The sequence below is a fragment of the Aythya ferina genome (genome assembly GCF_964211825.1).
Source record: "Aythya ferina genome assembly, chromosome: Z".
NCBI classification, from domain to species: domain Eukaryota; kingdom Metazoa; phylum Chordata; class Aves; order Anseriformes; family Anatidae; genus Aythya; species Aythya ferina.
This window is the reverse complement of record NC_140299.1, coordinates 65947643-65971975: the sequence shown is the minus strand read 5'-3', so window position 1 is coordinate 65971975 and position 24333 is coordinate 65947643. Positions and strand designations below refer to the sequence as shown.

Below are 24333 nucleotides of genomic sequence, written 5' to 3'. Positions count from 1 at the left end.
TTTAGTTTTCTTCAAATACTTGCTGTTAGGTAAGGAATAGTAACTGCTGCTTCAGATGGCTGAGGAGACAAGCAAACGGTTGAGGAATCTCAACCTTGGTCAACTTCTGATTTCGGTTTGTCTGGACAGGTCCTGCAAGAGGTTGGTAGGATGCCTGGTAGTCTTTAAAGCAGGTAGCCTGTCCCTACAGGTTATTTTTATACAAACAGCAAAAGTACTGAATAACAAAGTAAGGTATGTAAACAGTAGCTGGTTTGAGAGGAGCTACATCCATAGGATAAATTCTCTTCTAAATTGCTAGTGTTCCCTCTAAGCTCACCTCTTAACAGTTGTTTTTTTTCCCTAGAATTTCCCTTCATTTTTTTTAAAGTTATTCATACACCTGAACAGACCAAACAAAAAAGGTACCTAAAAAGATTAAAAACGAAAAAGTCACTAAGTGATATTTGAGGTGATCTTAGCATTGGCTGTAATCCACCTAAATTACCTGCTTAATCTAAATGGTTGGAAATATGTTTTCATCATTTCTTACGTCATTGGAGTAGTTTCTGTCTGCTTGGGAGTACTGTCTGGTTAAATTGGGTTTATACATCAGAGAGATGCAATACAAAGCATTTGGACATGTACTTCCTGTCCTCCTTTTTTTTGTTGTTTTGTTTTACACCCTTTGTAGTTTCTTCCTGTTTGTTGCTGTTGTTGGTTGGTTGGTTGTATTTTCCCTCTGTGAGGTAGGCCATGCAAACTACTTTCATCTTCCCAAAGTGACAAATTTCTTACTCTTTTTAAGTTAGGTTTTGTGTATCAGGTTGGTCTGATGAACAAAAGAAAACATAACTGAAAAATACAGGAAGATTGTACGCAAGGTAGGTCTGAACGTGCCTCGGGATACATCCCCACGATACGCGCCGCAGTTCAACAAATTCTCTCGTCTGTTGTCTGGAAGATTGATGTAGATTATGTTGTGCTCCAAGAGCTGGAGAGTTAATGGCAGATGGCTTAGGGACTCCTTTAGGATTGGTGTCCGTTAGGTTGCAAGAAGAGAAAAGAAAATCCATTCTCAGCTCTGATGTAGCAGGAGGTCTGGTCATCTTTATTGGAGACTGGCTTTGCAATCAAAGAAAGTGGTTATGGCTTCAAATTAGTTATGGCTTGTCTATTTCTCTTTGCCTCCAGCATCCTCAGATCACAAGACCTGGAATAAATGTTACATGTGGTCACAAAGAAGTTAAGATGGTATTTTGGCAGTTCAGCAAAGTAGCCAGCAGTTTCACCAGCAGTTCTTTCGCTCTCTTCCCATGTAATGCTTTGCTCAAACCAGAGCTGCCTTTTGCAACTTGAGCATGGACTGACCTCACCCGCTGCTGAGGAGTTTGGGTTTTGTGTGGTGAGATTGAGGTATGTGATGTGCAGAGCACTTGCCAGTTTCATTAGCATTTCTAATGAGCCTCAGAGAAGGGGCAGGGTGCAGAATACCAGATTTAAACTAGAAGCGTGTGCTTCAGGTGCTGTTTTCTGAACTGGTCATTCAAACCATCATTTAAACCCAAAATACCACTTCTCTCTTCCTGTCACTCTGATAAAGCGTGGGATTTCCACAGTGGCCTTGAATTTAGTAAGATAGGTGTGTGAGGTATCAGATAAAATGCATACCCTTTAAATGATGCAAGTTAAGGCTCTTTGTTAATTTAAACTCTGTTCTTGTTTAGAGCCCCAGAGGGTAAAAGTGAGGGTAAAAGGTAAGTGTCTCAGATGTTGATCAAACATTACAAGGACTTCAGAGATGTTAGAGACTTCAGAAGTGCTACCTGCCTCTGAGATGATAAAACCATAAGGTGGCATTGATTAGTTGTTAAAATACATGCTAAGGATTAAGGTAAAGAAGGTATCTTTATTAAAATTTGCATTTTACCTGATGCTTTCTCATTAAATGAAAGCATATTTCATAATAGGTGAATTTTAGTAATAAGTATGATTGGTTTAATCTAAGATCTCATTTTTCTTCCAGAATTAGGGTCGGGTATTTTTAAATTTTCAAAACATTTAGTTGTGAAATTCAGCTTCTATGATTGGATCAACAAAACTTGCCACTCTCATGACTTACTTGAATTACAATGGCTTTGAGCATATAAAATATATGACGTACTTGTCAAAACTCAGTGTTTTCTTCCTCTTCATGGAATAACACAGTGAAGAATACAGCAGCTCTATCCTGCAGAAATCAGGCTGGTGCATTGTTTTCTAATGGTAGATACTTAGATGCATGTTTGGCTGTGAGTGATAGTTATTAAATCATCTGGAGGAGGCTTGAGCAATAGGCTGGGCTCCGGCTGCATCCACAGTGGAATACTTGGTCCATTTAGCATGTGTCCAGAGGTCCCAGAATTCAGAAATAACCAGTGGAAATGCTGTGACATAGGAATTCTATATTTATTACCCAGGTCAGTAGCTGAATTATTATTTTGTGGCAATTATTCAAAATTAGCTATCTCAAGTAAATACAGTCTTTTTATTTTTTTCTTTCTTTTTTCTTTTTTCTTTTTTTTTTTTTCTTTCCACAGTGAAAGGCTGCATTGTAACTTTATTTTTGCTTTAACAGCACAGCTTTATGGGAGTGTGTTTGAATGCTGTGCCTGCTCTAAGGAGCTGATCTTGAGAGAGCAATTCAGGAAATGGGATAACAAAGCAAGCTTTTAAAGAACAGTGACTAGTGTTCGATACTTTGTAATAGTATATGCCTTACTTTCTTATAGTCTCTTCATTTCATATTTACAGTTTAACTTTATGCTAGTCAAATATTTTTTTAAGAACAGTGTAATTTGTCTTATGTGATGCTTTGTCTGCAGAAGTTGCTGGGGCTCAGATATATTCAAGATTGTCCACCATAAATAGCTGAACTGAAGCAAAACAGACAACCATAGTCCATGTTATTGCTCTGTGTGGGAAATAAGTGGAAAAGGACAGAATAAATTAAACTGGAAGGTACTGAGAAATGGGATAGTAAGGTCTATCCTGAGAAAGCATCTTTGCCTCTTGAACTTTGAGGTTGAATACATATTTGTGCAGGAAATAAAAAAAAAAATAAAAATGTAGCTACCACTAATTTTGAAGCCCACCATTCAGTCCAGCATAGATATAATATGTAATTTCATGGAATTGGCTGTTTTGGAAGATGTGTTAAATATTAGTGTATTTAACAAGAAAGAAAGTACTTTACCTATGAGGGGAAGAAGCACTGAAGAAGGAGATGGTCTTGTTCAAAAACACATTAAAGTGGAATCTATCAAACAAAATGCTAAGACATTTCAATGATTGATTAGCAAATACAATGTCTGTAAGCATTCTGGTTCTCCATGAAAATTAATTTCCCTGTAGTTTCAAGTTGAAATAAACTGGTACTGGACCCAGTTCTCTTATAGCTGTGGCAACCACTTTGACTTTGGTAGGTAATACTGACCTATCAAAAATATATTGGGGGTATTGCAGAGTATTTATCCAAATAAAGTATTTTATGTGCAAGTACAACTGAAATTCTGGAAGCCAATCAAGAAATCCTGAAATTAAACCAAATTTCAGGTGATCAGGACTGTTCTCTGTCAAAACTCTGTTACCAAGTCTTCCAGACATCCACGCATCACTGCTCTCACTCAGTCCTAAAAGAAACAAAACCTACCTTCGTGCTTCCTCTAGGTCTGGGCAAATCTAAGGTGTAACTAAGTCATTGGTATCAAAATCAGGGTGGGAAAAAATCTTTTTTTTTCCTCTTCTTGTGATTACTAGGTTTCAAAATGTGTGTTAGGCAGCAGCTCATTTTTATCCATAAATGGTCCTCTATAAAGCAGAAGGCCTTTTTCCTGTTAGACATAAATAACGAAGTGCTCCTAAAATATAATTCAGCTTTTTGTCAGTGTCAGAAATTGCCATTTGACTCACTGAAAACATTTTAGTTTTATTTTTATACAAGTAGTTTTGCAGGGGTTTTTGGTGCTTCTTTGCTTTGACGAAAGAAGAGGAAGTTGTTATGTCAGTTACTATTAATAAAGCACTGCAGTTTTACATGAAACAATCAGTTTTTAGAGCTCTCTCCAGTATATTGTGGTTAACTAGTATGAAGTATGTTAGATGTGGCTAAAATATACCCCTATCTTTATGTCTGTCCCAAAATGTTTTTCAGATTGTGGATTACTTAAATACTTGTAGAAAAATGCCAATTGATACTGGAGGCCACCTATGGTTTTCTGTCTTAGCTGCTGCAGGTGGTACTCTCCTGAGTATGTACTGAGTATGTGCAGGTGTAAGAAAATAGAGACAGGGGTCTGGTTAAGGAACCCTGTAGTTAAGTCCTAATTGTTAAGCCAGTTTAGAGTATTTCTAGCTAGATACGTGGTCATTTATGATATCCTTGCAGACTTCTTGGTGGAAGAAAATTTGTTTCATATATGTGTGTAGCCCTTGTGTGCAAAGTAATTTTCAAGTCCTGTTGAGAAACCCTTGCCCATCTTCAGCTTGTCCCACATCCTTCCTCCCCAGCTGGCACCACAAATTCTGTGTTTTACCAGCTGGGCTTCAGGTGACTTTTGTAGTTCATGTTTCTTTGCAAGGTGGAAAAAAAATCAAGAAAAATTGTTCATCAAAAAATATTTATTTAGTCAATAGACACTGACATTGCTTAAAATTTTCTCATCTTTGTGTCTACAGAACTGTCTTCATGAATACTAACTGCAGAGTTTTTATTTAAAAGAAAAATCCATTTCTGAGGATAGTTTGTTGACATCCTGAGCTTCATGCTCAGTGATGTATTTTAACTGCTGATTTTATTTTGAAGAAAGTAATTTACTACTATTGGGCCTCCAGCTTGTAGTGTTTAGGATTCCAGACATAAAACCTGCCTCAAGGAGTCTAGATTTAGTCTTATCTATGGTACTGCTAGTACTTGTAACTGCACTATCGTTTTGGAATGATAGGAATGATTTTGGAAACAGCAGTGGGTATCTTAGGGGCATGTAGGACTTAATTATTATAAGTTAAAAAGGCTGGATCCTTTGTAAAAGACTTCTGAGAGGAGAAATAAAATGTAAATAGAGGGTAAAGCAAGAGAGACAAAGCAAAGCTTGTTTTAGGACTCTGCTTAGCCATTCAAAAATTTACAAGTCAAGTTGGAAGAGGCAGTTGATAACCTTTATCTTAGCTGTGTAGTTATGGCTATTATTACAGTGAAATACGGAATAATATGGCTTGAGTGCTTTTTTTTTTTTTGTGTCTTTGCTGTCTTTGGAATGCTGCATAATTTACGTAACAAAATCTAGAAGCTGTCATCTAATATTTTTATGCTAACCTTGTGATACAAACTGACTCTGTTGCATTTGAGATAAAAGACAGATCTGCACTGGAGAGATGACAGGTTAAAGATTTCTATTTTTTTTCCCTATTGTGCTTCTTTTAAGTTAGTAAAAACAACTATTTTAAAAATGTGCAGTTCATCTGTAGGGATCTCTCCTGCTGAAGTCTCAAGTGGATTCAGGATGAGCGTAGCAAATGTATTCCATTCTGAATGTATTCCTGTGTTTTTTCAAAGTACTTGGATATATATATCCAAGTATATATATATATATATATATGTTTCAAAATGATTTAAACACATTGAAGGGCAATTAATGTCTTTTTCCTCTGTTTGACTACTGCTTTCTTTTTTTTTCTATCACTGAGTAGCACTTAATATTAACAATAAAGTGGCTAAATGACAGAATCCTTTAGCCTCCTGTCTGATGAAATAACATCATGAAATAAGATAATATAGGTCTGTTACTGTAATCAGCGTAATGGAAATCTTGATACTTTTTCTAGCTGCCAGCCCTTTTTTTCCAAGCATTTGACAATATATTGGTCGGTGGAATTGTTTCTCATTGAAGGTGTTCTAAAAATGGTTTACATGATACTTCTGTTTCTGTGAGTTTCACATCAAGGTCTTATCTCCTACCTTATGTAAATTCAATTGATTATTTCTGGGTACGTTGACTTAATTTGTTATCCATTAAAATGTTCACTGTAGCACTTTGATGTATTGGATTAATCTCTTTTTCTTTTTTTCTTTCTTTTTTTTTTTTTTTAAGAACTTTGGAAATCCTTTTTTGCTTGGAAGCTTTTGAAAATTGTTTTAAAAGTTACGTGTAGCATTGAATAATGGCAGAAATGTGATTAATCAAGGACTTACAGAATGGTTTGTGTTGGAAGGGATCTTAAATATCATCTAATTCCAATCCCCCAGCCATGGGCAGGGACACCTTCCACTGGACCAGGTTGCTCCAAGCCCCATCCAGCCTGGCCTTGAACACCTCCAGGGATGGGGAATGCACAATTTCTCTGGGCAATCTGGTCCAGTGCCTCACCACCCTCTGAGACAAGAATTCCTTCCTCACATCTAACCTAAATTTACTCTCTTTTAGTTTAAAACTGTTGCCCCTTGTCCTAATCTTTGCATTGCAGAGAAATTTCTCTAATACAAGCTGTCAACCTGTGTTGTGCTGGTCTGCAGAGCACCACGCTGGTCAGTGAGGCAGAAGGTATGCTGATTGCCACCAAATGCTTTTGTGCAGCGTTACTGGTGGTATTTGCTGTACAAGTGATTCTGAACACAGGAGTGGATAGCTGTGAGTCACCAGAAACAAGAGCTTTGCTGCTGATGCCAGGAGGGCAACTGGGAACAGATGAGAATGAGTGCTAAATGTGAACTCAGCGGAAGCTGCTCAGATGCTGTGTACATTTTCTTTATTTATTCCTCTAAGGTGTTCTTTCACTGCAAACAGGAGGCTGAATAGGAGAGAGCACATGAAAAGAGATGAAAGCATCTATTGAAGGCATGTTCCAGGTGACATCAAAAGCTGAAGGACATAGAATATGGCCCTGACCATTAACTGCAGTTTGTGTAGTGCTGGCCATGTGACCTGCCATCCCTAAAAACTGTGACTTAGTTTACTGTGGTTTCTAATGAGCTTTCTGCTGATATTTTTTCCCCTGTAGTTCTGTTGTTGTCGTTTTCCACTTTTACGGAATTTCAGTATGGTCGTTTTGCAATAGGTTGTTTAAAATTTAACACCTTTACACAAGAATACATTCAGTAGGACTTATTTTTAAGGATCTTGTTTTACAGGTACTGTTCAGTTCTGTGTATCAAGCCAGGCCTTAGGTTTCAGTCATTGGAGAGCAAAGTGTTTTGAAAATCTTTTCTCAGTGTTTGAGCCCAACTGAGGGGAAGCCAACACTTCAGATGTATAAGATCTGTCAGGAGAAGGGACCTAAAAAAGTGTGTGCTGCTGTTGTGTACACAGGAAACCATGTCAAAAAACAAAACAAAACAAAACAAAAAAACACAACAACCCTCTTCTCTATTTAAGTGCAAGAGGTTGTGTTGGGTGGCAGTTTGGGGCAGGAGAGTGTATCATTACAGTGGACTTTAAGATTTAAGTTTAAAATAGTAATAAAGCAGAACTCTGTACTAGCCAAGCTTAAACACAGCATGCACCATTTAGCAATATATTAGTTTTAGAGATTAGTTTTACTGCATTTGAAAGAAGTCCACAGCTAAACGTGTGGTTATGACCAGTTTTGCCTTTGTTTGCCTTTACAACCATGTTATTGTATAAGAGGTCATAGCACAAGCCTGAAAATTGGCATTCTGTGTCTTGAGGGAAATGAATGCGTTGATGGACAGATAAACAGATGGGCAAAGTGATAATTAAATAATTAGCTGGGAGGAGAGAATTCAGAACTTGATCCAGAACAGGAATAGTGATAAGAAGCAGAAGTATCAAGGATCTTAAAAGGACTTATTGAGAACAAAATTTATAGACCTAAAATAAAAACTTCATGTATGTTTATTTTTTACCTTGATCTGAAAAGCTGCATAACACCACAGCAGTGTAACCTAAGGCTAACCAAAAGCGTTTGGCAGCAGTGACGGGCAGAAAAGAGGTGTCTTTCCCAAAGCCCTTGTGGGCACCAGGTAAGTGCTGCGCCAGGCCTTCACACGCGCCACAGGATTGTGGTCACCCACTGGGAGCAGCCTCTAGCAATGCTCCAGTGCCAAACGGGGGTGATTGTCTCTCCTGCATCCAGCTGGGTGGCTAAGTGCGAATCTTCTGAGGCTGTACGCACGCCGAGGGATGTGAGCACGTTGTTAATTGCTGCCACTTGCCTGATTTCCTCTGCTCGCATAAATTCCACTCACGCAGTTCCCCTCAAGGGCGACACTTCTGTGCCTGGCTAATTTGGAGGTAATTCATTCAGCTGCTTCGTGTGGCTGAAGGGTACCCATGAAAATAGAGTACCTTAAGATTGTTTATACCTTACTGTGTTGTAATTAAAAGTTTCAGACTGCGGGGTGAGTGCCGCTTGGTGAAAGCTGTACACCCAGAGAGCAGAAGGCCTCTGCAGTCAGAGCTGGGGAAACCAATGTTCACTGGATAACCCCCACTTGACACTCACCCTGTTTAATTAACAGAAAGCACAAGGAAAACAATATTTCTCAAAAAACAGACATGCAGAGACCTGCTAGACCCTGTAAGATTTTTCAGTTAAAAAGAAGATTTTCAGTTAAAAAGCTCCATTCGCTATGTAAGGCCTCAGAGCATCTTTTACCACTTGGTGCTGTCACCAGTGCCGGTCATCCGAGCGTGGTGTGGCAGTCCTTCGCAAGCAGCTGAAAACCAGATCCCATAAATGGGTCTGCACGAGGAGCAAATTGCTCTCAAGTGGCAATTAGATGGCATTTCCCTGGCTGGCACGTCCATCTCCGCCTGTCTGGGCAGCCTGGTGGTAGAGTAAGCATCTCGTGGGCTGGGACAAAAGTCGTTTCCCAGGCATACCCAGTTGGATCCCTTCTGTCTGATGGCAGTTTTAAGAGATGTGTGGTGTGGAAGGCAGTGAAGGCATATGGTGGGTGCTGGGGGAGGACTGGGGGCTCCCACAGCCCCTATTAATTTTGGGAACTGTGGTTTTTGCAGAGACCGCAGCAGAGCATGGCACCAGGCAGTTTGTGTCCACAAGTTAGGCTCCTGTATCTGAAAACTTAACGCATTAAGCTTTGAAATAGGAAAGAGCTGTCTGTATGAAGGTGCTTATTGTGGAAAATTTACTCTGTTATACTTGATGCGTGACACCTTCTAATAAAACAACTCCCTTCTTGGATCCAAATCGTTAAACTTTCAGTGCAAGATTGTTTTGAGGGAATAAAAATGGCACAGTCAAGTGCTTCAAAACCATAACCTCTTTTTTTCTTTTTCCCCTCCATGTGGTATTTATGCGTAATTCAATTTTTAGTTATAAACAGGCAATGACAGAGTATTTTTGACTCTTCAAGTGGGAAACACAAGGCTGTTTGCCAATCAGTGCAATTTATCATTGGTCTGACTTTTTTCAGACTGTAGCACAACTTAATAAAGAGAGAAAATTGGAAGATAAATTAATGAAGGTATTCTTTCAGAAGCTGGTGAAATAAGAAGATGAAATTCAAAAACTATGGGAAGACTTGCCTGCCCTTTGTACCCTCTATTTTTCAGTGCTCTGAAGGAAGCAAACTTTCAAGCTAGAGAAAGATTAAATGAAGTTTACACCCATCTACTCTTGCAGCACGTCTTGTTAGAACTCACTGTTCATACAGTGACTGAAGGACACAATGAAAAGGAACAAAAAGGTGTTTTTTTTCTTGTGATTTTTTTTTTTTTTTCATCCCTCCGTGTGTACACTAGCTGTTTACTCTGAGTAGCGAGTTTTGCAGTTCCTCTTGTTTTCATCCAGGACGTGTACAAAGTTCATCTTTCCTGTGCTTTTCTTCTCCACAAAAGCCCCAGAGATGGCTGAAGAGTGAAGATGAAAGCAGCTCAAGTTGACCTAGTAATTGTCACGAAGGGAAAACGGGCTCAGCTTCAAGCACACTGGATCTTTTATTGACAGTAGAGGTGTGTAAGTGAATTATTGCTGGAGGCTGTACAGCTGGTTGTGTGATCGAGGTTAAATGCGTTTATGGATGTTGAAGTGGAGACTCTTTTGAACAAATCTAAACCAAGCTGAAGAACAGTCTGGTGGGTGGAAACATCCTCTGTGACGTGTTAAAGCTCATTTCATGCAACACGAGTGAAAGAGATCAGACTTCTGTTTTAGTTAAGCTTTCTTCCACATTGATTTCCATTGTGTTTTACAGTCTTTTAGATGAGGCGTTTTCAGTAACAGGCAGCATTTGATAGAGAGTATAATTTGGAAAGTTTTTGTCATATGACCCACAACCACCTTTAAGCACAATTTAAAAGTTAATTCATACCAAGCTAAATGTCCCTATAAACAGAAACAGTTCTCAGACACTTGGTTTTACTACTGGTTTATTGCATTGATTCATAAAGTGAAAATTGCTTCAAAAGTTGTCTTTCCCCATACGGTTTGCGTTTCTTCTGATTTTTGCAGAATGCCACATTCTCACAGGTTTCTCTACGTTTCTCTGTAACAACTGCATGTACATACTTCTGTATTGAGTAAGTGTAGTTTGTCTGAACAGTGTTCTCCTCTGTGTTAATAAAATACAGAAGTTACTGTGTTTAAAGCTTTACAGTGTTTAGGATTACAACTTAAATTGCTTCTCAGAATTTTTTTTTACTTTCTTTAATTGTATCATTGTAGGACTGAAATAACTTGGCTGAGATATACAGACTCTATGTTTTTTTTTTTTAACTTTATTTTTTAATGTAACTTCATCCCTGAATTTTCTTGGAAAAACGCTTAGTACAGAGATAATTGCAGCATTCTGTTGGACTCACTTTGCTTTTCTTGTCTGTGTGCTCCCAGATTTATCCCGGTTTAAGGAATTCCCATTATCTTATTTAGTGTTCTTAGGTATCCTAATTTAGTGTTTAGAAATCCAAGGTTAATACCATTTTGGCATATTTCTAATCTTTCTAAATACAAAACGTTAACTGTCAGTCTTTTGACAAATCTATTTTCAGGAACTGAAAATAGTACTAAGTGATATTTATTCTGGTGTTTAAAGTACACAGAGCTTTCTGTTTGTGCTCTTTTCATAGCTGCTTTGTCATAATGAAGGAAATGCAAAACAGTCAGCTTACATCTTCTAATTTTCCCTCTACTTGGTTTAGATTATTTTGCATGCACATTAACACATTTATGGCTCTTATCACTCCCCTTATCATTCTGCTGCTAAAGTATTACAGGTGTGCAGTAGCTGGTACCAAAAAGAGGAGAAGGCTCTTTAATGAAAATCACAAGTTATCCTGCTTTAAAACCTTCCAGTCTATATTGTTTTCAGGGAATGCACACATAATGAATTTATGAAATTTTGTTATTGCTTAGGAGAAAAAAACAGGTCAGTCCAGAGTACTAGGCCTTATAAAGGAAATATGTTTTTTTTTTTTATATGCAGAAAATGTATTGATTTCCTCTCGGATCAATTCTGTACATTCTTGAAAGTATTATTTTTTAATTTTTCTGCAACCTCCGTTTATGTGTAAAACACAGCTTGACTGTGGGAACACAGGCAGTGACTCCCCACGTGTGCCACTCACAGATGAAAGTTTAGTCTGGATGGGAAGGTGCTGCTGCAGGGGCTGACCTAGCGAGAGCACCTCTTTCGTTATCAGCCACAGGAAGTCTGAGCTTTCGGCTCTTCGTGCTCGCTCAGGTAGCGTGCTCCGATTGAGAACATGCTTTTCAGAGCTAAAATTATGGAGATCTGTAACCCTGCTGCCAAGTTATTTGAGTAGCCTAGAGTTAAGTTCTACCAGTAATTCAGAATGGCAATTAAGCACCTCCTTGTGTTAACTACGGCATATGGCTTACAGCGTAGAGCTGTAAGGAAGCACACTTCATCAACAGCCATTTCATAAATAAGTAAGTTTTGGTTTTGAACGCATCAAGCTTTGCTAATGTTAGCTGGTGGTAAATATGACCAGTTACAGCACATTCTAGGAAGTCAAGATATTTGCTCTTGCAAAATATTTAATGTATTTGTTGTAGAGAGTATGCAAGGCAGCAAATCCCCTAGTGACTGCTATTATTTTTCTTACTGGAGAGTTTGAAGCCAGGAATCCAAACTGTTAAGAAACTGCTTTAGACAATGCATGTTAATACCAGCACAAGCTTTCCCTGGCATAGGCTGAAACCAGCTCTCGTGCTGCAATCATCTGCCACTTTCACTCAGCTTCTTCTTTTCCATTGCTTTTCAAATAGAAGTTGTAAAAAAGGTCACATCTCAAGCTTCTTTCCTCAAAGAAGAAGCTAAAAGTATATCATTTGATGTCTGTTAAAATATTTTTAACAGGGCAAAAGTAGAAAAGTCTTTACGGCTGTATTAAACAATGATTTTTTATAGGAAGTTGAGTTTAAAGAAATTTAACCGAAAGTAACATTCATAATATCAAGTAAATGTGAATGAGAATCAAATTAATGATGGGCAATTTCGTTAGTTCTGCTAACTAAGGCTGTGCAATTTTTGAAAAATAAAATTGTTAGTATATTGAATACTGTCTGCTTTTGTGTATAAACAAATTTCTAATGTTTTATTGCTAGTCACCTTGGGATGCATGACAAATATTTTTTGCTAATGTTTGTGCTGTTTACCTGAAATGAGCTGACACTTGCCAGCATCTTTGCCTTTCATTATTAAGACATCCTCTATTATTATTATTTTTGATAATGTTTATAAGAAAGAGGTCTTTTGCTATTGTCCTTGTCCTGCACACAGGACCAGCATTCACACACAGAGATGTTCATGCTAACTTTATTAGGTGGGTGGAGGTTGTGCTTTAAGGAGAGGTGAGTAGTTCTGAAGAAGCCTGCCTTCTGAATCACAAATTCCAGGTCCCCGCTCTAGCATGCATCTGTGTCTCATATCATGGTCAAAGTTCATTTTAATTCTGTTCATGTGTTGGCACCCTCTGTATGTGCTGGGAGAGTTTTCTGCTACTGGAGGCTTCTGATCTTTAAGCTTTTGTTTGTATTTTGTGGCTGGTCTGTTCTACCTTGTTTTCATATCAGCTTGTGAGCTGAAATAATTCATTCCTTCACCTGCTGTTCAACCCCTGGATGTATTTATAAGCTTAGGTATTCTGGAATGAGCTTGCTTGTTCAAAGTGTAAATATCCCAAACCATTCTTCCTGCTGCTAGAGGATGTGCACTTCCTCCCCTTGATATCTCTCTCTTTGCATTTCATCTGCTTTGAATTCTGTTCTCTGGAACGGGGTGACTGGAGTGCTAGTCAGTGTAGATACATGCATACTTATTTACAAACAGAGATATGTGTATTTCATAAATAGCACCTCTAGGTAGAGTTCTCTCTGCTGGAAATGTTTCTCATTACAATTTTATTTTTTCTCATCTTTCTGGACACAGACACTGGTGGGCTCATGAACTAAGGATTTTCTGATGCTACAGGTACAAGGTATAGACATACCCTGGCATTACCTGTCGTGTTGTGGTAGCATGTCGGGTACCACGTGGAAAACTATTTGTCAACATGCAGGCTTGCCTGGCCGTGTTGCCATCAGGTTGTTGTGCACATTGCCAACAAACATATGGCAAGATATGTTTTTTCCTGCTTAGCTGTTAAAGCTGCTCTGAGCAGCGTGTGGTGGTGTAGCAGATGCTTTTAGAGCATGAGGGCATACGGAGCTCAGAGCTCCTGGGGGAGTTCAGCCTTGGTGCATGCTCACAGCTGTGAAGTCCTGACAGAAACAAAAAGAGGTGCGACGTGTTTGGCCTCTTCACTCTCTGTGTGAGAAACAGCACCGACCACTCATCAGCAAATGTTGACCGCATTTGTCCTTTCAAGCTAATTGGAAGAATGGTGGAGAATCTTCGGGCAGGTGAAGTTAACCATCTTGAACAGGGATTGCCCTGAGCAAGTGCAGCAGAGGTAGCTGCTAGTCTAGAGTCAATTTGAGGAAGAAGGCTCCGTTTAATAACACAGACATCCAGTCAGCAGGAGAGAAACTCAGTAATGATTCATTATATTAAAAATATACAACATTTGGTAGCTGCAAGTATCTGAGCCTCAAGGGAGGGCTATGGGGTGAGGATTGTGCAGGCCTTCCTCCACTGGGATAGCTGTGTGCTTTGCCATGAATGTGATGGCTGCAAAAACAAAAGGGATGTTGGATCTGTCACCAGTGCTGACAGGACAGGTATGGTGTAATGACAGACCAATTATGAGGTCAGAAAGTAGGTCTTGAGATGGTCAAAATGCTGGCAGGAGGGTTGCAGGGCAGGTTGATACAAAGTACTATGACATATCTAAACAGAGCTTTTCAGGACTGATAATGTCCCTTAATTACTAAGCACCCTTAATGCCTGAGTGAAAGTAATGGAAATCTGGGCTGAAAAATACGGTGTCCAAACACGGTATTTTTGGAAGACTGTGGTGTGTGTGTGTGTTTGTTACTTCAAATATAGGGGTGTCTGTGTAATCAAGCAGTGAAAGATTAGGCATGACAGAAAAAGACAGGGCAGTGGACTGGTAGCTGTGGTTGAGGGCTGAATAATTGAAGGAAATACTCTAATGCGAGCTAATAAAGTTTCAACCTCATGAAAGCTCTGTTTCAACCTCTGTTTCAAGAAAACAGATGACTGAAACCATTTTTTGACCTATGTGGTCTCTAATTGTTTAAAGGGATTATGATATTTGCTTACCATTGGGATACAGGATAAGAAACAAGGCATCCTAAACCCACGCAGTTCATGCCTTTTGTGGGTTTCAGTAGAAGAGCTCAAGCTGTGGTTTACTGTTTACCCACATACCAAGTGTCTGCATCATCCTTTGTATGCACATGGGAGTCTGTGCATCACACCATTGTTTTCTTATCTTTTTTTCAAATAATAACAGATTGACTGATTCATCATGATCCTTTGACATGGGATCTTTTCCTTTTGTTCCTAGTTGATGATAGGCTCTCTTTGCTGAAGGGTTCAAGCTGGTAAGCACTAATTTCAAACACATCTTTGTCTGCCAAAAATGTCATTCAGTCCTGCTCTCATGCTCATGTTGCTTTCTTCCTTGTGTCAGCAGAAACATTCATGTTCATCAGACTGAGGAACTCCATCAGGAAATTGGTTAGCCTTTTTTTTTTCCCATCTTTTTTTTTTTTTTTTTTTTTCTGTGAATCAGTTTTCCAATTCAGTCTGCTATTGAGCTAAACAAATCCTTGTGTGAGTGCAGGCTAGGATGGGAGGAGAAGACTGAGTTGGTGTAGTATTTCTAAGGGTTGGGAATGGTGCAACCACCACATTTGGAGGTAATGCTTAAAAGTTTGCATTCATGAAAGTGTCTTTTTCTGACTTTACATGGGATGTATCCCCTTTCACTGAAACAAGGCCTGCTCAGATTTATTCACTTTCTTCTGCATTGTTTGCCTTTCTGTATTATGGATATCTCTCATCTTTGTGGGAGGCATCACGCAAACTCTTAAATTCTTCTGAGACAAGGTTCATTAGTGAAGTTTTGGTTACATAGGTTGCAAAGTTTAGCTTTACCTAAACTCTACAAGAAACCTTTGGTTAGCTTGATGCTTGCCCTTCCAGTACTGCCTGTAATCATTATTCCTTTAGTAAGTCCACTGTCCAACATCACTTTAATTGTCATCTGTTTTTCACGATTAGCTTTCCACAAGTCTAGAGGCAAAGACAGGCTATTTTCACGTAACCTACTTCTGAGATGATAGCCATTTCTGAATTATATCTTGGTTTTATTAACCTTGTTCCCCTTAAAAAGCTTTCCATAACCTGAGCTGCTGCTGTAAACTAGACTTATGGATGCTTCTGTCATATTTTTCATTTCCTGTTCATTCCATTTGCTGTTTTCTAGTTTTCCTAGAAACTTAACACATAATTTATTCAGGCATATATCGATATACTTAACATCAGTTTATAAGATTTTTTTAAAGGAAGTTATGTACAGTAGTTGGATTATTAAATATTCTTAGGAAAAGTGTTTGGTTCTCTTTAAGCCAGTTTTTGAAGTGTGTGTGTGTGTGTATATATATATATATTATTTTATTTTATTTGGAATAGTAAGTATTTGAATACAGCTTGGTGTTCTTTTTCCAATGTTAGCTTGTGTTTCAGAAAAAGCTGAGGAAAGGATGGGAGAGCTGGGCCTTTTTAGCCTGGAGAAGAATGATCTTGCCGATCTTGCTACATGCTTAACCACAGAGTCACAGAGTGGCTGAGGTTGGAAGGCACCTCTGGAGATCATCTGGCCCAACTGCTCTGTTCAGGCAGGATCATCTAAAGCTGGATTGTGTACAGGGGAGTTTTGGATATCTCCAGAGAAGGAGACCCCACAGCCTCTCTGGTCAACCTGTGCCAGTGCTCTGTCACCCTCACAGTACAGAAGTCTTTTCTCGTAATCAGCTGGAACTTTTGTGTTTCAGTTTGTGCCCGTTGTCTCTTGTCCTGTCACTGTGCACCACTGAAAACAGTCTGGGCCTGTCCTCTTGGCACCCTCCCTTCAGATATTTGTATACATTGATAAGATGTCCTCTCAGTCTTTGCTTCTCCAGGCTAAACAGGCCCAGTTCTCCCAACCTTTCTTCATAAGAGGCTCTGGTCTCCTAATCACCTTCATATCCCTCTGCTGGACTCCCTTCAGCAGATCTGTGTCTCTTGTGAAAAGGGAGCCCAGAACTGGACACAGTGCTCCAGGTGTGGCCTCTCCAGGGTTGAGTAGAGGGGCAGGATCACCTCCCTTGGCCTGCTGGCAGCACTCTTCCAAATGCAGCTCAGGATCCCGTCAGCCTTCTTGGCCACAGGGGCACGTTGCTGGCTCGTGGTCAGCCTGCTGTCCACCAGGACTCCCAGGTCCTTCTCCTCAGGGCTGCTCTCCAGCAGGTCAGCCCCCAACCTGTACTGGTGCCTGGACTCTGCACTTGCCCTTGTTGAACTTCATGAGGTTCCTCTCGGCCCAACCCTCCGGCCTGTGGAGGTCCCTCTGAATGGCAGCACAGCCCTCTGGGGTATCAGCCACTCCTCCCAGCTTTGTGTTATTATTAAACTTGCTGTGGGTGCACTCTGTCCCTTCATCCAGGTCACTGATGAACAAGTTGAACGATATTGGACCCAGTACTGACCCCTGGGGAACTCCGCTACCTACAGGCCTCCAACTAGACTGCACTGCTCATCACTCTGCCGTCCAGCCAGTTCTCAGTCCTCCTCACTGTCCGCTCATCCATCCCACACTTCCTGAGGCTGAATATGAGGATGTTAGGGGAGACAGTGTTGAAAGCCTTGCTGAAGTCCAGGTAGAGAACATCCATTGCTCTCCCCTCCTCTACCCAGCTAGTCATCCCATCACAGAAAGCTATCAGGTTGGTTAAGCATTCAGCAGCAGGCCCACATTTTCCTCAGTCTTCCTTTTGCTACTGATGTATTTGAAGAAACCCTTCTTGTCCTTGCCATCTCTTGCCAGATTTAATTCCAAATGGGCCTTAGCCTTTCTCATTGCATCCCAGCACACTCTGACAATGTCTCCCAAGTAGCCTGTCTCATCTTCCACATGCCATATACTTCTTTCTGTTTGAGTTTTGCCAGGAGCTCCTTGCTCATCCATGCAGGTCTCCTGCCCCCTCCACTTAACTTTTTATTCATAGACATGACCTTGGAGAAGGTGATGTCTGAATAGTAACCAGCTCTCGTGAACCCACCCTGCCTTCTAGGGCCCTAACCCATGGGACTCCTCCAAGTAAGTCCCTGAAGAGGTCCAAGATGCTCTCCTGAAATCCAAGGTTGCAATCCTATTTGCTGCTCTGCTTCTTCCACGCTCAGTCCTGAACTCCATCATCTCATGGTCACTGCAGCCAAGGCTGTCTCCAACCAGGCCTTTGTTATGATCATGAAGTGTGTGTTGTGCAGTTGTAGTGTTTGGCGTTTGTCAGTACAACTTGACACAGTAAAGTGACAGATTTACCTCGGAATCCAAGGAACTTGACCCAGGAATTATGAAGTACCATAGATACACAGGAAACAAAGGATGCAGGACACTGAGATTTCTTCATTAATCTTAGCTTTTCTTTATCTATGCCCACTGCTTTCATATTTAGCTAGCTTTTATGAATAGCCATCTATTCATTGTGAGCAGAGGCAGGATTGCATTCCAGTACGTATATGAGAAGGGCCAAAACAGCATCTGCAATCCACATGTGGATATTGTGTCTTAGGCAAGCGCTTTGTGTGAACATCTCAGCGAATAGAAGTGTGGCTGGCATACATATGTGTGTCAAAGTGTTCATGTGTTTGGACTAGTAGTCATACACAGTTTTAAAAAATACACTTTAGCAGCTGTTTAATTGTTTCTGTGTAGCTTTTACACAAGTCAGTATATGTGGAGGAAGCACTGGGATTTTTTAATCTTTTAAAAATGTCAGCCAAGGAATACAAAGAGGTCCTGTTTAGTTCTAATCTGCAGTATCTTTTTCAAATTAAAAGCAAAAGTTAAAATGATATTTTTCCTTAAACTGGTTAGACTGGATTCTGAATTATTTGCTGCAGTTATTCTTACTCTGTTTCTGTAAAAGCCATAACACTGAAGGTCACCCAAAATAGTGTTATTTGTGAAGAGGTGCTTCAACAAATCAAGATGATGCACAGAAGCCAATATGTTATGACTTGCTTCCCTGTATTAGTTATATTAGATTATTTGCTGAACCAGAGTGTTGAAAGCTTTTTAGCCATAGATGTCTGATTTTGCTGTTCAGGATTTTCTCCAACTTCTTTAACAGATAGCTGAAGGTTATGTTATTTAAGGATTCCTTACATGACAGTCTTGAGCAGGCTTAGATATTTACTGATGGTAGTTCAAAGTAAAGAAGGCAGATTACAACTGCACACACAGTTGTCGCAAGCAGTAAATATCTAAATCATGTATTCGGTAATTAAACTTAATGTTTTCTGATCATCTGATATCCTTGGGTGGAAAGTGAACAAGAAGATGTGTAATGTAGTTGGTGAAATGCAGAACAAGAAGTGTTATTAATGTACGTGCTTTTTCATGCTGCTTGATAGACTCATACTGCCAGTTTCCTCAGGTATCACTATTCATGTAAAATCAAAATTATGGCATGACAGGAATTATTTTGGGTGACAAAACATCCTATTTTTTTTTAAGAGGGATTTTCCTGGTTTTGTTCTTCTTTTTAAAACAACAATCATGATCTTACCTTCCCCAAATTCATTAATCAAAAATATTAATGAAGTTGCATGCCATAGAGAGACAGCAGATGCTGAAAAGCAGTTGAGATGTCGGCAGAGCCGCGGAGGGTGGTGTGTACTGCTAGTAGTACGACTGGTGTCTGCTAATGAAGCTTTTAGGCCTTTCCTTCTTGTGGTGGGGTGACCCTGGCCAGCAGCTAAGTGCCCACATAGTCCCTCCCTGCTGTGGACAGGGCAGAGAATAAGAAGGGCAAAAGTGAGAAACAAACCTTATAATAAAAACAGATTAATAGGTGAAGGGGAGAGAAGGAGAAAAAAAAAAAAAAGTGTTTGCAGAAGCCATCCTTTACCACCACCAGACTGATGCTCAGCCAGTCCTGGGGCAAAGGTTACTTTGGAAAAACTCCCTGCCACCCCCGTTCCCTCACTGAGCACGGCATGACGTGGTTGGTGATGTCCCTCCGGCCATCGGGGTCAGCCGTCCCGACTGCATCCCCTCCCAGCCTCCTCCTTGTTGGTCAGAGCGAGACTGAGATGTCCTTTAGGCAGGCCCTGTTCAGCAGGAGCCAAAACACGGCTGTTACCCACACCTTTGGTCACAGATCCAAAATGAAGCTCCCAAGGGACTGCCCTGAAACAAGTTAACTCCATACCAGCCAGACCCAGTACAGATCTATTTACTCACCTGTAAGGCAGCAAGAAGGGTAAATCTTAAATAACTTTGATCTGAAAATCCAGAAAGTCTACTCAAGATAGAGAGAGTCTACTCAAGTCTTTATACAGCAAATATTTTAATTTTACTTCCAAAATTAAGGATTAAATTTTCATGCCCAAAGTAGTCTTCTCAAGGGCTTATTGTCAATTATTAGTTCATTCCCCTTGAACTCAAACCTCCCATCTGAAGCCTCATTAAATTAAAATTTAATGCTGCTGGAAGCTGCTATGAATGAAATATCTGAATCTTCTAACAACTACACTTAGCTCTTTTATTACTATTATTAGGAAGAAGCTTAACCTCTTCCACTGGTTCAAATTCTTCTTTTACATGTTCAGCGCTTTCCATATCTATTTACTGATGAATGTGTTGTTAAACTTTGCAGCATAGCATTCTGGTAAGAAATTGAACAGCTTACCCTCTATTGCATACTATGATGTATTTAGCAGCAAATGACTTCTCTTAACCATCATAAAGAGAAGGGAAAATAATTCTTTTAATTTAATGAGGAAGTCTTTTTTTAACAATGAATCAATATGCAAAACCAAAGCAAAGCTAACTTAAGTATGAAAACCTGTTTGGCTGTATGTTTTCACCTATGATTACTTTGTTATAGTCAAATGTATATGTCATATAATGTGTTTACATTAAGAAAAAAAAGAAACAGAACCAAAACCAACTGTCATTTCTTCAAGTGGGATTTTGTTTCACGTGATGGCTTTCTGAGTTGAAGATGAAATACAGGTTATTTGATGTGATACGCTCAGTGTATAGTGGCTATGGTGTAAAATTACAAGAATAATTAGTATCTTCCCTCTATCATGCAGAATATTATTGGAAGAGTGTATCTTAAAGATTTAAACAAACAACCGCAATAATGTGGAATCCTGTATCTTCTAGATTATGAAAGAAGTCGTTCAGGCTGTCTTACATTTCAGCATTTTCTTTGAACTTTAAGTGGAACAGTTAAAAGCTTTGTGAATTAGATCAGTATCTGTTGTATCTTTGGAAACTGCCATCCAGCTGACTATGTAAAAAATCCAGAAAATATGCTCCTTATTTATCCGGTGTATTGTTGTGAAGGATTTGGACATACTAACATAGATAGATGCCGTTGGAAACAAGTACGTGTGTGCCATCCTCCAAGTTGATAGGATGCGTGCATGGTATTACTCAACAGCTCAGATTAACAAATCCCATAAAATGGGTTCTGCAGTAGAATAGGCAGATTTCCTCACAAACTGTTTATGGATTTTTGGGATTAACAATTTTGCTCATTATGAAGAGGATGTTTAAACCTGCACAATTCTTTCTACAGGGACAAACGTTTCAGAGTCCTGAGTCACAGGGCTAGCTGAAGAACCACCCTGGGTTTGTAGGAGAAGTGATGCTTCACTTTGCTGCCTCCCAGAAAGATCATTCAGAAATTCATGACAAAACAGAAGCAGTGAAATTGCTTTGCTTGTCATTTTCAGCTGAAGATTTTGGAGTGTCTTCTGTGCTCCACTGCATTGTGGGCGTCTCTGTATCTGTTCTAGGGAATTCTGAAAGCCCTTTGAACATCCCAGGAGGTGTGTAGAAACTCAGTGAACTGCCCCAGAGCCCACGTAACCTGGCATTATTTTGCAATGCTGTTTCTAAAAAGTAGATCCAAGCAGATTCGATCCAGGTTTGTTTGTTGCCTGTCAAGAGAGGTTGTTGGGGCTTCTCAGACGCATTTGCAAGACAAACATGGTGAGGTTATTGAAGTCCACGGTCCTTAATCACCAGCTGGTAGAGAGAGAGATGTAACAACTGCAGCACAGTCCTCAGCCCTCAGAGTTAATATATAACATCACAACAGTTCCTGGACTAGTTTTTCTCTTTAAAGCAAGAAGGAAAGAGAGAGAGAGAGAAAGATGAGACCATAGTAGTTTTGGTAGCTTCTTTTTTTTTTGCTGATGTAAATGAACGAAAGTAGATATTTTGAATGCCTTACAAGTTAGGATGTTAATTAGTATAACTTTTGTTCTAATTTCATGTTTACTTCTACAATTTAAGTAGATAACTCTTATATACTAGGACCCTTAATTACAATGAGTTAAAACAAATTAAGTGCCAGTCCTTAAAGTCTAATAACATCTTTGGGTCTGGTACCTTAATACATTGTTCTGCTTAATTCCACAAAGTAGTAATATTTAAGGAATGCAGATAGGTTGATACTGTGACTATAATCAGCAAATAACATATTAAGCATTTGTAAGTGAAGATATGAAAAAACTTGAACTGATGTTTGAGTATACGAGTAGTTCCTATGTAAACACCTTAAGTAAATGTTGTCATATCCCTAGTGATTGATATGATGTTGTCCTCTGTTATTTACACATTATACGAGCTAAAAGCTTTACCCTAATTAGTGGTGAAATGTATTTCCTGTTACAGATTTATGAACTTTCAAAAGTATTCTTCATCCTTCCTGTTTATACTTTTTGTGAGTATCTGTTTTTATTTCTTATTTGTTCTAATTCTTGCTCAGGTTCTGCTATGTGGTTCCTGAGCTGCGTCTGGTCGTAAGGGTGGCTGGTGGCAATATTGCTGTAGATGTCTCATGTTTGTCCTGCTTTTGGCCATTGTTGGAGGCAGAGTTCTGGAAAAACTGACCTCTGGTCTGATCTGGTACAGCTGCTCTTTGCGATGACAAATGATTACTTAAAGCGAGGAAAACTTCAAGCATTTGGGATGAAATGCAATTCTTAGTAAAGCTGTGTTTCAAAAATGTTGAGGTTCACAGTGACAAAAGCTGCTGATGTGTATGCTTCCCAGAACCTTTTGATCACCCAGCCAAACCCTTCAGTTTGAAATGATGCATTAACTGGGGGGTTTCTAGTGCTGTGAGCAATTTGTCTTTTTTCTAATGTAGAGCTGGAGGAAATGTGAGCCTGCCACTAAATGGAGCACAGGAACTGGTGACAAACAAAAGTCTGAGGTGCTCACTACCTTCTTTGCCACTGTCTTTACCAGTAGGACTGGCCTTCAGAAATACCAGACCCCTGAGAACTGAGGGGAAATCTGGAGCAAGGAGGACTTATTCCTGGTGGAGGAGGACCAGGGTCTTTACCAAAATTGCTGAAATGTGCGGTGACAAGACTGAGGAATCTGACAGAGGTTCTCAAGGTTCTCCAGGTTTCTGTATTACTATGAAGGTTGTGGAAGGCTACTTCAGGATGTCAGAAATTAGGAATATCACCATATTCTACCTATATGGAGTACTTGGGAAGTGCAGTTTTCACATGGTTTTACTGCATAACTCAGTGACTTTATCAATTCATTGCTGTTGATGTTAAAAAATAACTGACGTCTTTATTCTGGATTTTTGGCAAAAATCTCTAAGTATTTTTGTGTTTTGTAATAAAAATTCCATTTCCAAGCTACTCCACAGATTATCATAGTAAATTTTAATTATTTTCTGTCAAAACTAACAGGTTAGAAATCATATAGGTTGGAAAAGACCTTCAAGACCATCAAGTCCAACTATCAGCCTGACATACCACATCCCATCACTAAACCGTGTTCCTTAGTGTCATGTCCACGTGTCTCTTAACTACCTTCAGGGACGAGGACTCCACCACATGCCTCAACAGCAAGTTCCAGTGCATGGCCATCCCCTCCATGGTGAGTTTCTTCCTAATGTGCAAGCTAAACCTCCCTTGGCGCAACTTGGGACCATTTCCTCACATCCTATCACTTGTCGCCTGAGAAAAGAGACTGACACCCTCCTCGCTGCAACCTACTTTCAGGTAGTTGTAGGGAGTGGTGAGGTATTTCCTCAGCCTCTTGTTCTCCAGAATAAACAACCCCAGTTCCTTCGGCCACTCCTCATAAGCCTTGTTGTTCTGTTCCTTCACCAGCTTCACTGCCACTCTGTATATACCTGGGCAACTCAATGTCCTTCTTGTAGTGAGGGGCCCAAAACTGAACACAGTATTTGAGGTGCAGCCTCACCAGAGCTGCATACAAGCGAAAAGTCAGTTCCTTAGTCCTGCTGGCCATGCTATTTCTGTCACGGGCCAGGATGCCCTTGGCCAGCTTGGCTCACTGCAGACTCACGTTCAGCTGGCTGTTGACCAGCACCTCCAGGTCCTTTCCTGCTGGGCGGCTTTTCAGCCACTCTTCCCTAAATCTATACCACTTCACTGGGTTGTTACGACCCAAGTGCAGGACCTGGCACGTAACTTTGTTGGACGCCGTGTGGTTGGACATGGCCCATGGATCCAGCCTACCCAGATCCCGCTGCAGAGCCTGCCTGCCCTCACGCGGTTTGACAGTCCTTCTTCAATGGCATTCTCACAACTTGTTATTGCCCATTTATATTAAATAGCCTTGTTGCTTAAAATTTCCCTTTCTTAAATAAGAAAGCTGACTGTGCTGCTGTTACAGCAGATCT

The 24333-nt window shown here is 39.9% G+C and overlaps 1 protein-coding gene and 1 long non-coding RNA gene across 2 annotated transcripts in view; both read left to right on the top strand.

The window, feature by feature from the left end:
• The window catches only part of TNFAIP8 (TNF alpha induced protein 8), a 63546-nt gene that overhangs the window by 1256 nt on the left and 37957 nt on the right, over positions 1 to 24333 (top strand). The gene's annotated exons all lie outside the window — the stretch shown is intronic.
• Positions 1310 to 22875, top strand: LOC311426920. Its single transcript, XR_014687113.1, has 3 exons — positions 1310 to 1395; positions 22332 to 22380; positions 22810 to 22875. It is a non-coding gene; the product is annotated as an uncharacterized lncRNA (long non-coding RNA).